Source organism: Pogoniulus pusillus, chromosome W (assembly GCF_015220805.1).
Source record: "Pogoniulus pusillus isolate bPogPus1 chromosome W, bPogPus1.pri, whole genome shotgun sequence".
Classification (NCBI taxonomy): Eukaryota; Metazoa; Chordata; class Aves; order Piciformes; family Lybiidae; genus Pogoniulus; species Pogoniulus pusillus.
In genome coordinates this window covers 5600308-5614186 of record NC_087308.1, presented here as the reverse complement: position 1 = coordinate 5614186, position 13879 = coordinate 5600308, and the positions used below count along the sequence as shown (strand labels likewise).

Below are 13879 nucleotides of genomic sequence, written 5' to 3'. Positions count from 1 at the left end.
GGGCGGATGGGGGGGGGGGGGGGCTGCTATCCCGGCTCCCCGGAGCGACAGCCAACACGCTCCCGTAGGCGGCGGGGGAAGAGGGCGGGAGCCGAGAGCGTATGTTACCTGGGTCGCAGGCGGCCAGGGCGGAGAAACCGCTCTTCGGACGCGGCTTGCGGCTGTGGTGAGGGGTGGCGGTGGGGAAACCTTCGCTCGCCTCAGTCGGCCCCGATGCGGCGGAGAGAGCCAGGCCTCCACCACCCACTTTCCCTCTCTCCCCGAGCGGTGGACGGACGGAACACTTCTCTCAGGCCCGCGGCACACAAAAAGGACAAACTCGACCACCCTGTAACAAGCGTCACCGTAATCGACACGTTGTTGTAGCCACCACAATTCCGACCACTCACTTGCAGCAGCCACTACCAACACGTCCATCCGCCACCGCGCATGCGCGACATCCGGGTACCAACGTCGCCACTGCGCTTGCGCGGCTGCTCATGAGCGTAGAACAGTATGGACCGAAGCCTTCGGCGTTTATTATTGTGATCCGCGGCCGGCGGTATGTTGGGACGAGGAATATGTTGAGATTCCGAGTACATTCCAAAAATTCAACCTCTATGAATGCATGAGGACACCGGGAAAGGTAATGAAGCAACTTATCCTCGGTGTTGCCTCGAGGTATATCAGGTGTTATAAGCGATCTTAGGCACAAGCCAATTCGTACCAAAGACAATATGAAATTTATTTGTTAAAGCAAAAGCAAGCAGCGCTGGGCGCGAGGGCAGTCTTTGCTCTACCGACTCGTGCAACGAGTGCACAACAGCCTCTCCTATTTATACATATGTTTATACATATATATCAAGTTATGTAAATGAGACCTTGAAATTCTTGCTTTGTCAGAAGTCTCCCCTTCATCGTCTGGGGTGTTGGCGGTTCCCCTGGTCTCTCTGGTGGTCGTTGGAGATGAAAACCAGACGTACAATAGAACCCGGCCCCTCCCCCACAAGTGGCACAACCCCACCAGTTCCCATCCAATTTCCCCATCCCAGCGATGCACATCTTCCCCCTGCCCCCCCGGTGTTATCCCAACATGAATCATACCCCTGCTTATCACAGGGATAAGAGGATGATTAGGAGCAGTCAACATGGATTTACCAAGGGAAGTTATGTTTGACCAACCTGATAGCCTTTTATGATGACATAACCAGGTGGATAAATTATGTTAGTGTAGTGGATGTGGTTTATCTTGATTTCAGTAAAGCATTTGATGCCATCTCCCACAGCATCATCACAGCTAAACTGAGACAGTGCAGTCTACATGATTGGTGTGATGATTTGGGTGTTGCCCACCCACCCACAGTTTGGAAAATAACCCAGACTAGACCCAGTGGCTCTGGAAATTGAATGAAGCTTTATATTTACAGTTTAGCACAATATACAAGCAGATATTTACAATATATACAGAAATATACAAGTTAAAAAGTAATACAGAAACACAACAGCCCTCCCAGAAACCTGAGTCCCCAGGAGGGGTTCTCAACCACCCTTCTACCTTCCTCCCACTCCTCTACCTTACCCAAGACTTTACCTTATGCTCAAGGTAGTTTGGAGGGTCGGCCAGGGGGGTTAGGAAGCAGATGGATTAGTCGCACAGATGGCAGGTTAGGTTAGAGAGAAGTTCATGCAGCCCTAGACAGAGAGTGACTCTGTTATCTATGTTTGTGTCCTTGTTCTTATACATCTCAGCAAGCCTATGAGTAAAGTAGGCATCACCATTGTTTCCTTTTCACAGCATGTAATCTAATTCTTCTCATCAAAACATTCCAGCTAGGCTCAAACTAGCACAATCCACCCCTATTTCACTCAGAGTATTGCTGAGAACAATCTGTTAATCTAAAAGAATATTTACACAAATGAATATTACCAGTTCAGTTCACACTTCATTCCGGCTATCTCAGATGTAGGTGATTAAAAAACTCAGAAAACAGCAAATATTTTGTCCCCTCACCAACGAGACGAGAACAGGGACTCCCAGGTGACACTGGGTTCGTGCTCACATATTGTAGAACCTCTCGTAGATTCTTTCTTATTGGACACTGATAATACCTAGAACAGAAAACTCCTAACAGCTTGTATTATACACCCTGAATTTAAACTCTCCCAGCTAGGGTTAGATTTCTCTGTGAAATACACTGAATTTCACCATTCTCCTGCATTACCCAGTAAGTGTGACCAGGACCTTCAGCAGAAACCACCCCTTGGACAGGTTTCCCTTCACCTGAAGGAGAAAATACCCAAACAGTTTTCCCAACAGATTCTTTTCACATACAAGAGGAACTTTATCACCATCCACTGTTGTTTTTTCACAGTTCCACCCCCCCATGGCTTTTAGGGTGGTTTTCAACAAACCGTTGTAGAGCTCAATCTTCCCTGAAGCTGGCGCATAGTAGGGTATGTGGTAGATCCACTCAATACCGTGCTCTTTGGCCCAGATTTCACGAGATTGTTCTTGAAATGAGTGCCATTTTCTGACTCGATTCTCTCTGGAGTTCCAAGTCTCCACATGATCTGTCTCTCCAAGCCAAGAATGGTGTTATGTGCAGTAGCATGTGGAACTGGATAGGTTTCCAGCCATCCGGTGCTGGCCTCTACCATCGTTAGCACATACTGCTTGCCAGAATGAGATCAAGGTAAAGTGATGTGGTCAATCTGCCAGGCTTCACCATTCTTGTACTTTGATCATCTCTCACCATACCATAAGGGCTTGATTCGCTGAGCCTGCTTAATAGCAGCACAAATGTCACAGTCATGGATGACTTGGGTGATAGCATCTATTGTCGGTGGAGCGCTGTGGGTAAAATGACTCTTGGTTCACCAATATGGTTAGATGGTCATAATCCACTTTATTTCCGTGATACAGTGACTTATATGCATTCTAGCAAGAGGCGTGCTCCACCAAGATTGGTTACAATCAGAGGGTACAGGGTTACTTGTAAGGCATAGATAGGTCAGCATACCATAACAATCTGAGGGTCAGCCCTCCAGACTACCTGCTCCAGCCCCCTTGGCTATCTAACTCTGCCCACTGCAGCTGTGTGTGGGATGCTCACTTGTTTACAGTTTGATTTCCTGGGCTAGCAGTGTCCCAAGGCCGTTTCTCAGTACAGTTGCTCATGTTTATCATTTCTGTGTCCTCAGCTAGCAAGAATTCTCCAACAATTCCCTCTCTTTCTTTTGAGCAACCTGGGCTGATCTTTCAACTTTACATAGGCTGTTCAGCACAGGGGTGAATAGTGCAGCTACAAATCAACAGTGCTAACATCAGAAAGAGAATAAACCTGTTAGAGCTTTCATCAGTAGCATTAGTCTGGCAAGCTATCAACCCAAGCCTAGCTAACAATCCCAAAAGCTATTTCTGCACGCGACAGTAAGTCATTTGTTCAAAAACCCAAAAGTCGAGACAAACATCACAGTCACAGGAGAGTGCAGGTGTGCCACGTCTTCGTTGGCTCTGTGTGGCAGTCGACGTTGCAGACTTGCAGATCAATCAGCTGTCAAGTATTCTCCTCAGACTCCCATAGTTCTGGATTCACTCTATAGTTCTCAGAAATCTCGATGTTCTCATCACACTCCTTAGCTATGAGCTGTGTCTGTCTATTGTGCTTAAGAACTACTAGCTTCTAAATACAATACAAGGATATGCCCTAGATGTTGCTTTCAGGCTACTCTATTAGGCCTTTTCCCACAGTTCTTCACCTGCTTCAAGAATTTAGAGCAGTGGTTTTTTGTCTTTTGCAGGGCCTGTCATGGAGGGTAGCAGAAGCCCTTAGCAGGCCTCCCTGTTGTGAAAGTTATAGTGTCTCACATTAATGCCAAGAGCCTCGCAAAACCAAAACAATTCTTCAGTCCCATGAGAAAGTCTCTCCCTAGTCAAGATAAAAGGTAAACAATGGCCACTGTTTTGGTTAGGGGGAACAGCAGTTCTCATGCCCGCTCGACACCTGGTGTGGGCCGAGCTTGGGGTGGTCTTAGAAGTTGTTTTGGTAAAAATTGTCCAATTATATGGGTTAATTATAATTTGTGCCAATCTGTAAGAATAACGTAAAATAGCCTAGACTGGTGGGTTACACCTCTTTTGAACATTATAAAAATGGTGTGCCTTCCTGGATCGGAAGCTTGCTGGTACCTGCTCCTACCTGCTTGCTCACTAGCCTGCCTGCTTGCCTCACTTCTGCTCCGGTGACCTCTCGTTTCTGATCGGCCCTGCCCAACAAGGGGCCCGCAGAGGCCTGAAACCCGCTTGGGCCCGATCCTGACGAACAAAGGGACACCGCCCAAACTTCGAATCCTGCTAATCTGAACCGCTGAATCGTGAGTAAACCAAAGAAAGAACTCCTCACCTAAAGACTGAGTAACTTTAAAGACTCAAAAGAACTCTAAAGAAATCACAGACTCTCCTTTATCTGCTATTTTTCTGAAATGTTATTCTACAACTTCAATCCTAAAAGAACTCACGGGGGGAATTTAGTTCGGGAGGGGGATCTCCGTGTTTGAGTAATAAATCACTTGAAAATCCACAAGTGCGCCTCCACGTATTTTCCCCACAACCTCCCAAACTACCTTCCGTGACAGGGCCCTTGCAAGAGACAAAAGCCACATTGCCATCTTGTGCCAATTTGAGTGGGCTTGGCCTTTACAAAAGGAGCTAAACTGAATCTATTCCATTAAACCACAATCACTGAAAACTCATGAAAATACCCATATTCGTTAGCCGTGGTCCAAACCTTATGATCCGTACACACACAATCATCAAGTCAGTACTCCTTTCAAGTCCTTTCACAGTTCTGCCATCTGAGCAAGACTTCTGCTCACTTTAGGAAAAAACAGGTTAGTCATAATCAGGTTGGTCTTCATCAAGGCCTGTGAAGATAAATGATCAAACACAAGCAAATACAAGAACAAATGCAGACATATTCATTGCCTAGGCTAACAGATTCACTGGCCTAGTCTATATAATGTGATTACGCAAATTTTGAAAAAAGAAAAATTTCTTCTGCTATCCTACTTTCCTCTAAACCCATTTCCCCCTCCCTTTTTTTTTTTCTCTCAATGATGCCCAGATATACCCAAGAAAAAACATCCCATAATATCCTTATATCCTAAATTCCTAAAATTGTCATATTACTGACCCTTAGCCTTAACTTATCTTACTCTAAAAATCTATCAGCTGAAGGAAATTCAAGAAAAGCAAGGAAAATTCAAGAAGATAATAATACCATGGTATTCTTCAGAGAAAGAAAAAATCAGAATTGTCACAATGCTCATTCCATTGTAATTAGCAGCTGCTCCAGTACACTTTTATACTCAAAATATGGTACCATCAGAAAAGGCCTTCAAAAATAGTCCTGTCTTTATCTGTGTGAACAAGTTTATTGGGGGAAGGAGCTGACTGGCGTTAGCCTACAAGCTCTATCATTCCCTGCTCCTAGTCCAGAATCTGGTTAGTGACTTGTAATGTGGATTTCAGTGCCCATGCTCTTGCTGAGAGAGGCAACGCATCTGAGTTCTAGTAATAAGTGTGCTAGTCTGTCCTGTTTGGTGCTTTCTGTGTCTGTGAATTTCCACTCATTGTCAGTGGCACTGGCGTTTCTTCTATTTCCTAGCAATCTCCCTCTCTTTCTTTTGACACTGAGCAATGGGTGAAAAAAGGTGTTGCAGCCTAGTCTGTAGAAGGAATTAGTCAGTAAAGCGATAGGTAAATACCCCAGCCAGGAACTATTAGCTATCATTTTGAGTGGAAACTGTCATTATCAGGTGGCTAAAAAGATGCACCTGTGTGTGTCCATGCCTGTAACAGGGGCAAAAATGGTTCTAAGTCTTCATCGTTATTCTTGCTATCATTTCCATAAACTTTCTAACATCTGGCATTGTATTCAAGTCCGTGTGTAAGTCAATGTCCTGAGGTCTGACCCTGGCCTTAGTAATTTTCCAGCTCAAAACAGTTCCGAGGTTCTGCTGCTTCCAGCAGAAAAAAAAAATCTGTTAAAAGAGATAACGGACGGACGGAGGAGGCGGGGGGGGGAACGAGGCCCCACGGGCCTCTCCGCAGGTGGAGAGTGGGGGGGGGGAGGAGGAGGAGGGCCAGCCCTAGCGCTGCTGGTGTCCTCTGCTCGCCATCTTGCCCAGCCCCCAGCTGTTTCAGGTCATCCACCGTGTTGTTGTTTCACCCCATCCCTCATACTTCCTATCCTTACCGTTAGTATGAAATCTTCCCTGAAAACTTTTTAAACTGCTGTCTGTGTAAGTCGATCTTTTGAGGTCTGATTGTGGCCTCAGTAATATTCCAACCTAAATAATTCTAAGGGCTCTGCTGCTGTAACTTTTCTGGGGCGACAATCAGACCACTTCTTGTGCAGACTGTCTCAATCGTTTGCAAGTCTGCAGGCACAAACGGCCGTGAACGACAGAAAATAATGTCGTCCATATAGTGATAGACAATTGTACATGCCCAATTTTTTGTAAGGGTTGCGATGCTCAGGCAACGAACAATTGGCAGAGTTGGTGAGTTCTTCATTCTTTGCGGCAAAACTGTGCACACATAGCGGCTCGCAGGTTCAGCTTCATTCACAGATGGTACTGTAGAGGCAAATCGCTGCCAATCTTTTTCGGCGAGGGAGATAGCGAAGAAGCAGTGGTAGGAAGTTTCGTGACTTGTGTATTCTGCAAGGTGACACTGCTGTTGCCAATTCAACCCCGAGGCTCCCACTGGCGGCTGGGTAGTGGGCGTCGGGCAGGTCTCCTGCTGTTTTGCTGAAACAAGAAGGACTTTTCTGTCAAGCGCAGTCTCGACCGCTGTCCCACCGCTTGGGCTAACTCTCCTGATGTAGCTTGATTAGATGCATGCATGGCGTCTGCCATAAGTGCGTACTGCTCTCATCCCTGGGCACAAGCCACCTGTTCTAACATGTCTTCTACCGATTCTCCTGTGGGCAACGTGGCTAAAATACCCCTGGTCTTGGGATTAGCGTTTTCAAATGCCATGCTCTTCGTTAGCCCTGCTTTGGTGCTATCATCCAACTCCCCTTCAGATGTTAAAACTGCCCATAGCCGGTCAATGAAGTGACTATATTCTCCATTCGTCCCCTGCCTGATTCCTGCATAGGAGGGACCGGGCGTTAAGCCATGAGCGGAATATAAGGCTTGTGACACCAACCGGGCAGAGAGGTCGTGAAGCTCTTGCGGGAAACAGAGCTGTGCCTCTGTAGACTGGTAGCTACCCCGACCAGTTAGAATATTGGGCGTAATCCCGTACAGGGGATCCCCGGTCCGTTGGTGTCGGGCGGCTTCCCTGGTCGCCTGCCGAGACCACTCCCGTTCCCACAGGAGAAACTGGGAAGGAGTCAGGATAAGACTGGCTAAATTACAGCAGTCCACAGGCATGCAGCAGTCGGCAGAAAACAGCCAGTCTAACATCTGCCTGGCAGGTTCTGATCGTACCCCGTATTTTTTAACCGCCTTCTGCACACACTACAGGGGCTTCCACTCCCAGGCATCCCAGTGTGCCTCGCCATTCACCCCGGTTATCACGGGGAAGGCTGTGGACTGCGCAGGGCGCCACTCTCCCTCAAACAGGGTGTTTCCAATGACACCAGACCACTTCAGATCATGCTGAGATGCTTTTTCCCGAATCTCAGCATCCGGCTCCTGGATCTCCTGGAGGCGCTCGGCCAGCGGGTGGGGCGCCGGCGAAGGAGGGGGCGGTGGGGCGGGCAGAGTCGCCGGGTGCAGCAGCCCATCCTGTTGTTTTGCACGTTCAGGTGTCCAGTTTTCTAACATCTTAACCGCCTGTTCCAGCGACCGCTTGGTATTGTCAGCGGTAGCCGTGGGCGACCGGTGGCCGCTAATGCACGCCGAGCTGCGAGAGCACACCCCTCCAGCTGCAGCGCCACCGTCAGGCTCGGGGGTGACAACGACCAGTTTATCGGGCGCGGCCCCAGTAGGGAGGGGGGGCGGAGGCGGGGCATAGGGTGGGCAACACGGCTGACCGCCCGGATCATGCTGCACGCTCTTTTTCAACTCTGCCACTGAGCCGGCAATCTTCCCGGCCATGCCCTTGACTGGAGCGGCACGGCTAAGTCTGAAAAACCGAGCTACCGAGTTCTCTTTCTCAACCGCAGGCAGCGACGGGGCGCTTGGGGCGGGGGCAGAGGTGGAAGCTGGCACAACGCACGTGTCAGAACTGCCAGCAACGACCGGCGCGGCCAGAAGTGACTGAGAAGCCGCGATTGCAGCATTTCTTTCGGGTTTCATGTCGAGTAACGTGTGGAGCACATCCCGTCAGGTGGGACCTAGCTGTCGAGCTGTCTTAGAGTCTTTTCCATCATTAATAACCGCGTTCCACATCGCATCTCCGACCTCCTGCCACACTTCCGATTTAAAGATCATGGGAGGCTCACTCATATGACCCTGCGCATGCGCCCAGGCCAACAGCTCTTGGAGCTTTCCAATGTCCGGCGAGAGTTCTCTCATGAGAATATGCACTCCAGCAGGGACAGTGCCGCATTAAATTCCACGTTGGCCTTACCTGCACACTCCGGGTGTTCACTCGCGATATAAACATCCGGCAACCACCTCCGTCCTGAGGCGGCGCCCCCTGATCCAGCGGCACCAAACGACGATAGTTTTTTCAATACGAAAAATGTCCGCAGGATGATCAGCCCCCTCTCTTTTGGCCAACCCTCCGGCCTCCTGATCGCGGTACTTCCCACTGCTGGCCTGCCTCGGTCTTAGCTGAATGCCCGATTCGCTCTTCAGGCGCCAATTGTCAGTGGAGCGCTGTGGGTAAAATGACTCTTGGTTCACCAATATGGTTAGATGGTCATAATCCACTTTATTTCCGTGATACAGTGACTTATATGCATTCTAGCAAGAGGCATGCTCCACCAAGATTGGTTACAATCAGAGGGTACAGGGTTACTTGTAAGGCATAGATAGGTCAGCATACCATAACAATCTGAGGGTCAGCCCTCCAGACTACCTGCTCCAGCCCCCTTGGCTATCTAACTCTGCCCACTGCAGCTGTGTGTGGGATGCTCACTTGTTTACAGTTTGATTTCCTGGGCTAGCAGTGTCCCAAGGCCGTTTCTCAGCACAGTTGCTCATGTTTATCATTTCTGTGTCCTCAGCTAGCAAGAATTCTCCAACAGTCCATGGATAAGTCAATTGACCTATCACGTGCCCATCAGTAGGTTGCATCTCTGCCTTGATGTCCAGATAAATCATGGGCCCACCAAGCTCAGAACAGTTCACCTTGGTGTTTCTAATCAAGTTCAAGATCAGAGTTTGTATCAATTTATACCAGAAATTAATATTTGGTTATGATTTATGACTATTAATTTATGTATGAATATTAATTTTTATTATTAATATTCAAAATCGTGGAAATTCCCTGAAGTTCTTTAGATTTTTGGTCGACAAGAAGCAATTGTATAGAATTAAACAGTTTAAACAATCAGAACTTGGAAAACAGTAATGTGAGAACAGGAAAAATTCTAACTAATGCCTATGGAGTCTTGGCATTCACTCCAGCATATACTCACGATGCCTTTGGTCCCTGAGTAAGTCTCCTGTATGAAAGGCGCTTTCAAACTCATGATGATCCCGTGGTAAAGAACAAATATTTCAGGCAGAGGAGGAAGGAGATGCTGCTAAGCCACTATTGTGAGCTGCATTCACGTGGCCACCTGTTAACAAGACGCAAATCAGGAGAGACTCTGGTGCAGACAAATGCATGTTGCAGAAAGGATGTGCAGAAAAGCAGAACGAAGAAAGACAAATGTAGAAAGGTGCGGTTTCTAAATCATCCCCATTTATATACTTCATTTTGAAATGAAACTGGCCAATTGGCACTAGCACCATCATTGTTCGGGCCAATTAATTCAATGCTTCATGCCTCCTTTGACTACACAGGCACGGTGAGGGCAGCACAAGACACCTGACGTGAGTGTGCTAGTTTGAAGCTAGCTAGAATGTTTTGGTGAGAAGAATTGGATTACAGGCTGTGAAAGGAAAACAATGGTGATGTCTACTTCCCTCATAGGCTTCCTGAGATGTATAAGAACAAGAAATAAAAACATAGATAACTGCTTCTCTTCTGCTGCTGGTGAACTCCAAGCAGGATCTCACTCTCTAACCTCACCCACCATTTTCTTTTCTAATCCACTTTGCTTCTGTCATGGAGAGTAGCAGAAGCCCTTAGCAGGCCTCCCTGTTGTGAAAGTTATAGTGTCTCACATTAATGCCAAGAGCATCGCAAAACCAAAACAATCCTTCAGTCCCATGAGAAAGTCTCTCCCTAGTTGAGATAAAAGGTAAATATTGGCCACTGTTTTCCTAACTGTCGGCCTTGCTTCTCATGCCCGCTCGACACCTGGTGTGGGCCGAACTTGGGGTGGTCTTAGAAATTGTTTTGGTAAAAATTCTCCAATTGTATGGATTGATTATAACTTTGTGCCAATCTGTAAGAATAACGTAAAATAGCCTGGACTGGTGGGATACACCTCTTTGAAAACATTATAAAAATGGTGTGCCGGCCTGGATCGGGGTACCTGTACCTGCTCGCTCGCTAGCCTGCCTGCCTCGTTCCTGCCCCGGTGACCTCTCGCTCCTGATCGGCCCTGCCTGACAAGGGGCCTGCAGAGGCCCGAAGTCCGTTTAGGCCCGATCCTAACAAACAAAGGGACACCGCCCAAAACTTCGAGCTTTGCTGAATTGAACTGCGGAACAGTGAGTAAATCAAAGAAAAGACTCTTCTACCTAAAGACAGAGTAACTTTAAAGACTCAAAAGAACTCTAAGGAAATCACAGACTCTCTTTCATTTGCTATTTTCTGAAATGTTATTCTACAACCTCAAATCAAAAGAATTCACGTGGGGAATTTAGTTCGGGAGGGGGATCTCCATGTTTGAGCAATAAATCACTTGAACTATACAAGTAAGCCTTCGCGTATTTTTCCCACAACCTCCCAAACTACCTTCCGTGACAGCTTCCTAACCCCCTGGCCGAACCTCCATTCTTCCTTGGGACTGGGGTAAGGTTGAGAGGGGTAGGGGGAAGGTGAAGGGGTGGTTGAGAGCCCCTCCTGGGGACTCAGGTTTCTGGGAGGGCTGTTGTGTTTCTGTATTACTTTTTACCTTGTATATTTCTGTATATAATTGTATATACTGTAAATATCTGCTTGTATATTGTGCTAGATGTAAATAAATAGCTTCATTCATATTTCCAGAGCCGGCTAAGTCTAGTCTGGGTGATTTCAAAAAGTGTGGGGGGGCAGGGAGTGCCCAAACCATCACACATGAGGTCCTAAGCCCCCTAGCCATCAAGGTTTTGACTGGGGCAAAACCCTTATTGTTTGCTCATCTACTCGCTCCCAGAGCCCGCTTTGACAGGATGAGGAGAGGCAGGGTTAAACCTGCCCAGCTGGACTTCACAGTATCACAGTATCACAGTATCATCAAGGTTGGAAGAGACCTCACAGATCATCAAGTCCAACCCTTTACCACAGAGCTCAAGGCTAGACCATGGCACCAAGTGCCACGTCCAATCTTGCCTTGAACAGCTCCAGGGACGGCGACTCCACCACTTCCCCGGGCAGCCCATTCCAGTGTCCAATGACTCTCTCAGTGAAGAACTTTCTCTTCACCTTGAGCCTAAATTTCCCCTGGTGCAGCCTGAGGCTGTGTTCTCTCGTTCTGGAGCTGGCCACCTGAGAGAAGAGAGCAACCTCCTCCTGGCCACAACCACCCTTCAGGTAGTTGTAGACAGCAATAAGGTCACCCCTGAGCCTCCTCTTCTCCAGGCTAAACAATCCCAGCTCCCTCAGCCTCTCCTCGTACGTCATGTGCTCAAGGCCTCTCACCAGACTCGTTGCTCTTCTCTGGACCCGCTCAGGCATCTCAATGTCCTTCCTAAACTGGGGGGCCCAGAACTGAACACAGTACTCAAGGTGTGGTCTAACCAGTGCAGAGTACAGGGGCAGAATGACCTCCCTGCTCCTGCTGACCACACCATTCCTGATGCAGGCCAGGATGCCACTGGCTCGCTTGGCCACCTGGGCACACTGTTGCCTCATGTTCAGGCAGGTATCAATCAGCACCCCCAGATCCCTTTCTGTTTGGCTGCTCTCCAGCCACTCCGACCCCAGCCTGTATCTCTGCATGGGGTTGTTGTGGCCAAAGTGGAGCACCCGGCACTTGGAGCTATTGAACGCCATCCCATTGGATGTCCAGGCGGTCAAGGTCCCGCTGCAGAGCCCTTCTGCCCTCCAACCCAGCCACATCTGCTCCCTACCAGGATGCAACTTGGCAATTTTTAGCAGCTTGGTCTGCCTGCTGGTTGTTTTTGTGTTCCTCAGTAGCTCTGCTCTCAGACATGTGTACATCTACGTGTCACACCTTCCCTGGAATTCTCTCCAGTCGTGCATCAATGTCTTGCTATAGATCAGCACACCAAAAAAGCTTTCCTTTCCTTTGCCAACCATGCTTTTTCCAGTCCTTTAGCCAACCCCATAAAGCATTGGCTACCATCCATGAGTCAGTGTAGAGGTAAAGGATAGGTCAATTTTCACGTTCAGCCACATCAAGAGCAAGTTGGACAGCTTTTCCCTCAGCGAATTGACTGGATTCTCCTTCTCCATCTCTCGCTTCGGTAACTCTCCTGCTAGGTCTCCAGACTGCGACTTCCATCTTCGCTTGTTCCCAACAAGACGACAGGAACCATCTGTGAACAAAGCATAGTTCTTTTCCTGATCAGAGAGATCACCATAGGGAGGAGCTTCCTCAGCACGAGTTATTTTCTCCTCTGGAGGTTTGGTACAGTCTGTGCCTTCTGTCCAGTTGGCGATCACCTCCAGCAGACCAGGGCAATCAAGGTTACCCATTCGTGCTCATTGGGTTATCAAAGCCATCCATTTAGACCAGGTTGCTTCTACAGCATAATGCAGTGATGACCCTTTGCCCATGAACATCCAGTTTAGAACTGGCAATCTAGGGGCTAAAAGCAATTGTGACTCAGTTCCAATCACTTCAGAAGCTGCTTTCACTCCTTCATAGGCTGCTAGTATTTCTTTCTATGTTGGGGTGCAATTTGTCTCTGAACCTCTGTAGCTACAACCCCAGAAACCAAGTAGACAACCACATGTCTCATTTGGAGCTCTCTGCCAAAGACTCCAAGTTGGACCATTGTCACTTGCAGCTGTGTATAGAATGTTTTAATATCTGGACCAGTTTGAACAGGACCCAAGTGTGGGTGAATTTCTTGCTAGTAGAGGACATGAAATGATAAACATGAGCAACCCGTGCTGGGAAGTGTCCTTTGGCCTGTCTTGGGAGTTAAGATCCCAGGCGCTGGGTAGCACCCCCCAGATGCAGCTGCAGGGGGTGGAGTGCCAGCTGCATGTGGGCAGAGTTAGCCAGCCCCAGAGGCTGACCCTCAGATTGTTATGGTATATTACCCTATCCATGCTTCACATGTAACCCTGTACCCTCTGTATGTAACCAATCTTAGTTGTACACGCCTCTTGCAAGAAAGTATATAAGTCTCTGTAGCACCGGAAATAAACGAACTATGACCATGTAATCATATTGATGAACAAAGAGTCATTTTACCCAAGCGCTCCACCGGCAAATGGCGCCTGAACTGTGAATCAGGCATTCGGGTCAGACCGAGGCAGGCCATCAGTGGGAAGGACCTCTTTCAAGAGGGCCAGGTTTGGCAAATGTGCCAACCACACTGCAGACATTTTCATATTGAAAGACTAATGTCACCGGTGCCACTGGACCAGAGGGCGTTGCCTGACGAAGGGGGGCAATAGCTGGACGCTCAAACCGTTTTTGGGCGC

General features: G+C 48.2%; 1 protein-coding gene across 3 annotated transcripts in view; it reads right to left on the bottom strand.

Annotated features, from left to right (window-relative positions):
- Positions 1-474, bottom strand: part of LOC135192885 (mothers against decapentaplegic homolog 4-like) — a 69365-nt gene extending 68891 nt beyond the window's left edge. For all 3 annotated transcript variants that reach the window (XM_064176264.1, XM_064176265.1, XM_064176266.1), the window contains exon 1: positions 109-474. The gene's annotated coding sequence lies outside the window, so the exon portion shown is untranslated. The remainder of the gene's footprint in view (positions 1-108) is intronic.
- Positions 475-13879: the final 13405 nt, after the last annotated feature.